Here is a 9,835-nt window from a genome sequence, read left to right as displayed (position 1 = left end):
TCCTCTGTGTATCTGCTGCTCTGAAGTCCCTCCCCCGTCTGCTCTGGGCGCCTTCTATAAAGTTCACACTCACTGACTTCATCCTCACAACTGAGACACTTTTACAAAGTCTTTAAACTGGAGTTCAACAGTTTAAAAATGTGTCTGCGGTGGGGTCTCAGACATTTGGTACTGTTCTGTGTTGAGGAAATTAATGCATTTCTTTTGTATGAAAATGATCAGAGTTTATAAACTATGGTTTTGTTTGAATTCTCCAGAGAAACTCATTCATTTTTGGAGCGCCCTCTAGTGTCTGACAAACCCTGAAGACAACCGAAAGTGGTACTTCTCTCTGCCACAGCCCTTCCTCTGTCTGATTGTGAAGAGACTGCTGTTTGTGAAGATCAGGAGCAGAGAGGAAAAACAGGTAACATTTAACCTACCTGAATTTTATAGATATTTCAATGTGTGTGTGTGTGTGAAGATGATAAACAGTAAAACTAGAAGTAAATGAGGAACTTAACTTTCAGGATTAAATGTGTTTATCTTTCTTCTGAAAAAACATAAGGTACAAGATTATGGATGTTTTTTGTGACAATATTATGTAATTAAATTAATAAAAATAATTAATGAAAAGAAGACTTCACTAATTGTTTCATTAAATAATTAAAATGTTTTAATAATTTAGTTAATTATTTAACTATTTATATATTTATTTAATGGGCCTTGCGTCCTTGCACCATGAAATAATTAAATCATCATCCGTCAGTGGGCGGGGCTAACTCAGAACCAGTCAGACTGATTGGCTAGATGGCAAAACTCAGGAGCTCTGCCGCCTTGGTTTTAAATCAGACGTTTCAGAAGTTTAATACGGACGGCAAACAATAAATTAAATAGCGATAGTAAAGCCATGAGATGTTTAGGAATACGTTAATGGAAATACTGTAAATAAGAACTGGATCCAAACGTTTAGTAAAATTTTAGTTTCAACCCCAACCGAAATTCAGCATACTGCTTAAAATGTCTACAAACTCAAGTCTCATTTCAACATTATGTCAGCATTCACAGTAAAAAGCAACGTCCCTCAGTGTTTACTGCTGAAAATTGGTTGTGGTTAAATGTGACGTCACGCTCAGAATCCAGAATCCCACCGGGCGCCACAGCTGCAGGGAAAATCATTTGGAGCGGTTCAAATCAAAACACTGGAGAGTTCTAAACCGTTATTTGACTCCAGACGCTGTTTAAAGAGTAGCACTAGCGCTCGGACTCTCCGTTTACTCTCTTCTGGTACAAACTAAATGTTTAATATATAACTTACAATATTATATAGCGCCTGGTGATTAAAAATACTGTTATATTTTCAAGGAAACATGGTTTGATCCGGAGAGACGCGGTGGAGGAGAAGGCACTGATGATGAATATTTTGTATATCATTGTGTGTGTAAGTGAGTGAGAAACGAAGAGAGGGTAATGTATTTAGTACGTTATAAACTGGATCAGCCATAACATTAAAATCACTCACAGGTGAGGTAAAAACACTGATTATCTTGTAAAACATGTTTAATGTTCGAAAGACAGCAAAAATGATCCGCCTCACAACATAAAAGTGCTTTACATGGGAGAGTCTAAACGGCTTAACGTGACTTAATCTACTAAGACAACGACTTAAGAGAACCACATTTTTCTCAGTTACTACTGATCATATGTGCTCTCTACTGCTGAACTCAAACTGGAAGTAATAAAAAAAACACGTTCATTTATTTTCTTTCAATTTAAACCCATTAAAAGGAAACAGCTTAACGTGACTTAATGTAAAACAACGACATAAGTACACTCAACTTTTCTCATTCACTACTGATCATAAGTACGCTGAAATGAAAAAAATAAAATTATAATTTATAATGGGTTTAAACTGGAAGAAAGAAACTTAACTTTTTTCACTTTCAGCTTGAGTTACAGGTTGTTTCAGCAGTAGGGTTAGGGTTAGGGTCCACTTATTAAATTTATAAAATGCGGTGCTCCTAGGTCGATGTTTTAGTACAGTAAGCCACGTTAAGCTGTTTCTTTATGTTATGGCAATTGTCTAAGTGCAACCAGGAAGGAAAATCGATGCTCAAAGAATTCTTTGGGGAAATCAGAGGACTAAAGACCAGCAGTCAAGAATTCTCTCTTATCTCTCATCTTTATTAAACAGAATCATGCAATATATATATATGACCCCAGTCACGTACACCATCATGTGTGCCATTTCGGCGTTATTAAATAATGTCTCGTTCCATCAACACAAACATTCCCTTATTGGTGCCTCATTATCTCCTCTTTTATTACTGTCAGGAAAAATGGTGAGAAATGTCCTTCAGTTCGTTGACTGCTTTCTTTCCACCCTTCTAAACTGTTCAGTGCTTCAGAGACCCACAGTCTCTTGTGTCACAATAACACAACACAATGTAATAAGGCCTAAATAATTTAGTAAGAATTAATCAAGATTAATCAATACCATTACTCCCTGACTATATTGTGTCATTAATATAAATCATTAGTTATCATTAATCATTACTCATTGGTGTTAATCTGCATTTTCCCATCACACCTTATAGTGGGCTTAAATGGGAAAAGAGCTTAACGTAAAATTAATTAATTTAAGTTTGAGTTACTAGTTTATTGTTTTAACAATACCGAGCACTTGTGATCAATAGTAATTAAGAAATGTTTGGTGTTCTTATAGGTCGTTGTTTTAGTACATTACGCCACGTTAAGCTTTTTTCATATTGGGGGTGGGGGGGGGGGACTGATTGAGTGCCGGAGTCCAGAACAGTTTATTTAAAATAGTTCTGCACATGGGGACTGATGTATTTTATAACTTGATTTAAATGTAAATGATCTACAATATTTGTTTTATTACCTTAATCATATTTAAATGTGGTTTGGATACCAATTATATACTTGTAATGAAACGTCATTTCAAATATCACAGACAGAGAGTATATATCGTCCAATAATTCAGACCTTTTACCATCTACTAAACATTACACTGTGAAAATACTAAGAAAAGTAGTCCACCCAGAATCACAGGGCACAGGAGCTCACCCTGAACACGGCGTCCGCAGCTCCACATGGCTGTTACAAGTGTCCATAGGTGTGAGTGTGTGAGTGACTGGGTGAGTGTGTAGTGTCCTGAGATGGACTAGCACCAGTCCAGGGTGTGTTCCAGCCTCTGCACCCAGTCATTCAGGGTAGGCTCTGGACCCACTGCAGTCCTGAACTGGAAAAACAGGTTACAGAAATGAATGAATAAATGAATCCAGACGGTCAGAGATAACACTGGAGATCAGTTCTTTGTGCGTTTGTCTTTAAATGAAACTGGAAGAGAATTATCACCTCTCAGATTCACAGAATACTTTGTTGTATTTTATAAAATCTCCTGTTCCTGGAGTTTAGTGTGTGTTCAGCTGATGTGAGCTTTGATGATTTATGTGTTTTTCAGGGATGAAGATCCTCATTGTAACAGCTCTCATTCTCTCCAGCTTTATGGAGACTAGAGCAGGTATGTGTCCACACTCCTATATTATGTTCTCTCTCTCTCTCTCTCTCTCTCTCTCTCTGTGTGTGTGTGTGTGTGTGTGTGTGTGTGTGTGTGTGTGACCAAGCTACTCAAGATCCGCACTGAGTTTAGAAAGGGCTTGTTTCTCTGTGCTTACCAAAATCCAGAAAAGTAAACAGTGGTTAATATTATGGGAGATTGTAATGGACCTGTGCCATTACGAATGGAGTTGTAGTAGATGGGGCTAGAGGCCTCATTAAGAGCACTACTTACACCTGTGGGGGAGCATCTTTTGTCTCTCTGTCTTGGGGCACTTTGTTCTTTTTGAATCTAGTTTTCTTTGTCTTTAGGGTGTTATTCTTTGACTGATTTGCTTATTTTTGGGAGTTATTTTGGCCCCAGGGTTTGGTGTTGAGAAGTTTGCCTCAGATCTTTGAATTTATTTCTTATTAAAATTATATTTTCATGTATTCACTGTGTGCTTCCCTCCTTTATTTGTTGTGATGTTGAGCCAGTTTTGTTGGTTCTCTCTGTTTGGACCCTCTGGTTTTTTCTTGGTGTGTGGGTTTTTGGTTTTCTTTTCTTTTTTTTTTTCTTTTTATTTTGGTACTTCTTCTGGGCTGAGGGCACCACCATGGTGGTTGGTTTTTTTGGCTTTGTCCAGAAGATTTCCGCACTGCTGGTATTTGGGTGCTTAAAGTGACTTAGCTCTTGGATGGAGTATGAAGACTAGGTTGGGTTTAGGTAGTTTTGGGTTGATAGTTAGGGGGAAATGCACTTGTGATTTACTTCCCCTCCTGCATGAATTACGTGTTTTGTTTGCTATGGCTTGTGTTAGTCCACTTGTTCAGTCTCCCTCTGAGGATTTCTAAGACCTCTTTTCTAAAGAAAAGCTGCTTGAAATTGCATCTCATTATAATGTCACTGATAAGCAGATGAAGGAGAATGTTAAGGTTATTTTAAAGTTGTCATTTTTAGAGCAGGGTGTTTTGAAGTCTTTGCCAGCCTCTCCTAGTTCCTTTTTCTGCTTCTTTGTCTGCTTCTTTGACTATTGAAAAGTGGAAGGAGTTAAGATTGTTGGAGAGTACAGCTTAGGAAAAGCTTATTCACTCACAGTTGATTGTAGAGAATAGACTGAGTTGTCTAGGCATCGGCTGGAGGATAAGAGACTAAAAGTTGAGTGATATCGTTTGGATTTGGTTAAAGCTTGTAGGCTTTCGGATACTGCATTTTCAGCTAGTAGTACTGAGGAGATTAGTTTTGATGTAGTTAAGTATCTTCAGTTGTTGCCTAGGTTTGATGAAGGAGATGTTGATAGATATTTCGTTATTTGAGCGTCTCGCTGATGCCAGGGTGTGGCATGATGTGGAGCATACCCTGATGTTGCAGTGTATGTTTACTGGTAAGACTCAGGAAGCTTATTCTGCACAGAAGATACTGCAGTTTATCGGAAAGTTAAGTCTGCCATTTTACAGGCTTATGAGTTGGTGCCTGATGCATACAGGTAATGATTTAGATTGTGGAAAAAAGGGGATAATCCAGTGTGAAAAAACACCTAAAAAACAAGGAGCACCTTCAAAATGCATGTTTTATTGTGCTATCATAACTGATTGTTTTGCTCAAATACATGAATAAGTCTTTACTTTCAGTTTCGTTTTGAATCACATGACATCAATCTACGCTCTCTCGCAAGTCATTCAGCAAAAACATGCTTTTTTAAACTATTTACTCTTATTATTTATTTTATTAGCATAGACCATGCCTGGAGAAGCATCGGAGAGGGGGGTGATCTCAGAAGGTTTGGGCTGGAGTTTGAGGTGATTTGGAGGGGTGTCCTTAGAGAAATGCCCCCAAAATTAGACAGTTGCCAAGCGTTTGTGGGCTGCAAGCATGTTGTGGGTATGGGTATGGATATAGCTGTGGTAGGCTTGCGAGGACCAGTGACCGAGAACTTGGACGGTGTGATCAGGAATTCCTTGGTGGGAGTCTGAGGAAGCCACCAATCCTAAATGGGTGAGCAGAGAAGTAAATAGGATTCAAGCCACTGAGAGAAAGGATGTGGCGGAGATGGAGATGGAACCAATGGCAAGTGACGACTGATCCGAGTTTGGTTGTGAAAAGTGGTTCATGTCAAGATGAGGCTTGTTCATGACAGGTCTGAAGATGGCGAAGGAGTGGTTCAAATGTATTGAGTAGCGAGGACAGTTTAAACAGATATACTGGAGTGGTTCTGCTGAACTGGTCAGTTTTGCTGTGTTTTATAGTAAAGATCAATGTGGTCGTGTCAAAAGTTTGAAGACCTGTGAGACTGGGGTGGCGTGAAGGAATTGAAGTAGGTTGAAGAAGCTGCCGTGAATTCGGAGCAGTGGAGGAACCAAAGAAGATGAGGAGGAACATGGCTTAGAGTGTAGAAGCAATAAAAGGGAAATAACGTCCTGTGCATAGTATGGAGAGGCAACATGCTAAGATGCATGAAGTAAGAGGCTGGCGCCATGGGTGAAAACTAGGACAGAATATTTTGAAGTTGATGGAACTTCTAAAGGTTTGCCAGCTGGTCCAGTATGTAGAGAGGGTGTTGTGCTATGGCCTGGAGGATGGTGAGGTCTTGCGAGATGATTGAAAAATGGTGGAGCTGGGATGAAGCAGGAAGATGACTTCTGAAAACTGAGGCATCTGCGTGGGATGAGGGTCCTGATAGTGGTACCAATGCTCTGAATCTCTGAAATTGAAAGCGAGAGAGAGAGTCAGCTATTGGTTTGGAATGGCCGAGAATGGGAGAAGCCTTTTAAAAAAAAGTGGTGCATGACTGAATGCCAAACAAGATGGTGGAGAAAGAGCATGAGTGGCAGTGACTTAGAATGCCATTTGTTAATTATGTTTACAACTGATGTGTTATCTGAATGGATGATAATGACGTGACGGGCCCATTCATGCCCCCAAAGAATGGCAGCGGCCACAATGGGATACAGCTCATGCAACGTGATTAAGTCATCAGCATCAATTTAGAACTAGGAGAGTTCTGGGGGCCAATGAGATGCGAACTAGTGACCATCGTAGTAGCCACCAAAACCTCCGTAAATATGGAGTGGGCTTTGGAAAGAGCGTCATCGTAGAAGAATGAGATGCCAATTCAATGGCGGAGGAGGAGACAGAAGTTCAGCTTGTATTTACAAGCAGAGTCTAGATTAATGTCCTGGAACAGAGAGGAGATGGAAAAGGTGAGATTAAGGAGGTGTGAGAAGAAAGCGTGTCCTTGGGGGATGATTCACCTTCCGAAGTTGAGGTGGCCCAGCACAGAGAGGAGCTGATGCTTAGTTCAACCAGCTTGAGTAAGGAACTCAGAGAGGAACTGGTTGATAAGGTCTTGGGTAATACAACGTGCTGGCGGGGGAGGAAGGGATGTCAAGCAACAGGAAGTCATAGAGGAGGTGGATGACGTAGAACAGGTGATAGACATTTAGCAATATTCAAGATAGGACCTTGCGGCTGCTCTTACAGCCAAAAGTCAGCCAGAGGGCAAAATAATATAAGCCACGCTCCAGGTCTGGGTAACCAGTCTGTGCTACACCAATAAGAGTCCTTGGGCCAGATTCTTAACACTGCAAGACTCATAACATTGGATAACACTCCAGTAACCTTGCAATTCGCTCTGGATAAGAGTGTCTGCCAAAATGGCATAAGTGTAAAATAAGACTATTGATGGATAGCACAGAGGAGCCGAGAGATCTATGATAATGCGTTTCTTGCCTGAATACTTGACTGATAGGAACTGAAGCAGTCAGCTGCTGCCGAATCTGGGTGGTCTGAGGGGGCAGCTGTGTCGGGCAAGAACCTGGCAACAATATGTGCAGATGTGCAGGAATCTGCATGAGGAGGTGAAACATCTACCTGGGTTGGAGTTGTTGTATATCATCTGGCCATTAAAGTAGGACAGGTGTCTTCTGCAACTATCATGAGAGCTGGAAGTAACCCGTGGCACAATGGTGGCTGTGGATGAAGTGGGAGCAATAGTGGTTGGAGAAGAGAGGGAGTTGGTGAGAGAAGTGAACACGATCACATGAAAGGGCGGTGTGACTGGCAAAGACATGTTCTATATCCAGAGCACCCCAGTAGCAAGAGGTGTTCCATTGCTGCAGACATTGGCGATGGTATTCGTAAAAGGCGGAACCCCCGTAGTGAACGGCATGATCAAGAATGATGGATAGGTAATCGTCAAGTTCCTGCAGGCTGGTCGGAAAGGCAGAGCAGAGAATGTTGTGGTAAATGGAGAAAGCCAGCGCAAATTCGAAAAAACATCAGGATCTTCAATGATTGCGATTTGAGTGTAAAGGAATATTGCCTACATCGATGGTGCAACGGTCCACAAGGGCTGGAGAAGGGAGCAGTAAGGTTGATAGGTTGGTGTCTGCACCTTGCAGGATCCTTTTGCGGAGACTGGTGGGCACAAGCAGTGGATTGAACAGCTGAGCTTTGGGAGGAGGTGGAGCTGAGGGAGCTTAAGGCAAGGAGAAGGGAGTTTTGTGAGGCTGATGCACGGTGGGCTGGGACAGGTCAGCAGCGTCACCTGTGAGCAGAGAGAGAGAGAGAGAGAAAGAGAGAGAAAGTGAGGAGCCTGAGAAAGTGCAGCCTGAAAGGGAAATTGTTGGGATGACGAAATAGGGTTGGGGTGGTAGAACCTCAGGGTTCTCTGTGTGACTGTGTAGAGACTCAGGGTTCTCTGTGTGACCTGTGTAGAGACTCAGGGTTCTCTCTCTGACTGTAATGCCTCAGGGTTCTCTGTGTGACTGTGTAAAGGCGCAGGGTTCTCTGTGTGACCTGTGTAGAGACTCAGGGTTCTCTCTCTGACTGTAATGCTTCAGGGTTCTCTGTGTGACTGTGTAGAGTCTCAGGGTTCTCTGTGTGACCTGTATAGAGCTTCAGAGTTCTCTCTCTGTCTGTGTAGAGCCTCAGGGTTCTCTGTGTGACTGTGTAGAGCCTCAGGGTTCTCTGTGTGACCTGTGTAGAGTCTCAGGGTTCTCTGTGTGACTGTGTAGAGTCTCGGGCTTCTCTGCGTGACCTGTGTAGAGTCTCAGGGTTCTCTGTGTGACCTGTGTAGATTCTCAGGGTTCTCTGTGTGACTGTGTAGAGCTTCAGGGTACTCTGTGTGACCTGTGTAGAGTCTCGGGGTTCTCTGTGTGACCTGTGTAGAGCCTCAGGGTTCTCTGTGTGACTGTGTAGAGTCTCAGGGTTCTCTGTGTGATCTGTGTAGAGCTTCAGAGTTCTCTCTCTGACTGTGTAGAGCCTCAGGGTTCTCTGTGTGACCTGTGTAGAATCTCAGGTTTCTGTGTATGACCTGTGTAGAGTCTCAGGGTTCTCTGTGTTATCTGTGTAGAGTCTCAGTGTTCTCTGTGTGACTGTGTAGAGCCTCAAGGTTCTCTGTGTGACCTGTGTAGAGCCTCAGGGTTCTCTGTGTGACCTGTGTAGAGTCTCAGGGTTCTCTGTGTGACTGTGTAGAGCCTCAAGGTTCTCTGTGTGACCTGTGTAGAGCCTCAGGGTTCTCTGTGTGACCTGTGTAGAGTCTCAGGGTTCTCTGTGTGACCTGTGTAGAGTCTCAGGGTTCTCTGTGTGACCTATGTAGAATCTCAGGTTTCTCTGTGTGACCTGTGTAGAGTCTCAGGGTTCTCTGTGTGACTGTGTAGAGCCTAACACACTATCACACTCACTGGAATAACAGGGTTGGGTTTATTCTAATATGATGTTTTTTTCAGTAAATAAACTCTAAATAATAAATACATATAAATAATATAATATAATAATAATATAATGTAATAATAATACAAATAATAAACAAATAAATAGCGTCTTAAATCTCATTTTCTCAGGTGCTGAAGACTTTTGCACAGTTCGACAGCCACAGGACCGGAGTGATCGACGGGGTGAGACCTTACTCTGCAGAATGAGTCTGTTGTTCTTCTGAACTTCTCTTGGTGTTGTGATTGATTAATGTACAAACCTTTTATTAAAGGATGACGACAACACAGCACCTGAATAATTTGGGCACATGCACTAATTGTCCATAAATCAAGTTTAGTTTATTACCTTATTACATTAGTTAATTTACCTCACTAGAGTTAGTTTGCAGTTGAAGTGTGTACAAGTGAAAATAAAGCCTTTAACAAAAGATTTTACTTATTTACCTTTGAGACCTCACCACAGACGAACTCTCTGTGAAATGTGAACTGATGTGTTAGGGTTAGGAGTCTCTTAGCAAAAAATATTTAATGAACAACAAAAATTAAAAGAATATTTTACAGCAATTATCTGATTGTATTCAGA

At 41.5% G+C, this 9,835-nt stretch overlaps 1 long non-coding RNA gene across 1 annotated transcript; it reads left to right on the top strand.

Moving 5' to 3' along the window:
- The first annotated feature begins 1,181 nt into the window (after positions 1 to 1,181).
- LOC136699713 (uncharacterized) lies at positions 1,182 to 9,569 on the top strand. Its single transcript, XR_010803661.1, has 4 exons — positions 1,182 to 1,266; positions 1,345 to 1,420; positions 3,464 to 3,523; positions 9,382 to 9,569. It is a non-coding gene; the product is annotated as an uncharacterized lncRNA (long non-coding RNA).
- The last annotated feature ends 266 nt before the right edge of the window (positions 9,570 to 9,835 follow it).

The sequence above is a fragment of the Hoplias malabaricus genome, chromosome 6, assembly GCF_029633855.1.
Source record: "Hoplias malabaricus isolate fHopMal1 chromosome 6, fHopMal1.hap1, whole genome shotgun sequence".
NCBI classification, from domain to species: Eukaryota; Metazoa; Chordata; class Actinopteri; order Characiformes; family Erythrinidae; genus Hoplias; species Hoplias malabaricus.
The sequence above is the reverse complement of the archived record's forward strand: the minus strand, read 5'-3'. Positions and strand labels throughout refer to the sequence as shown.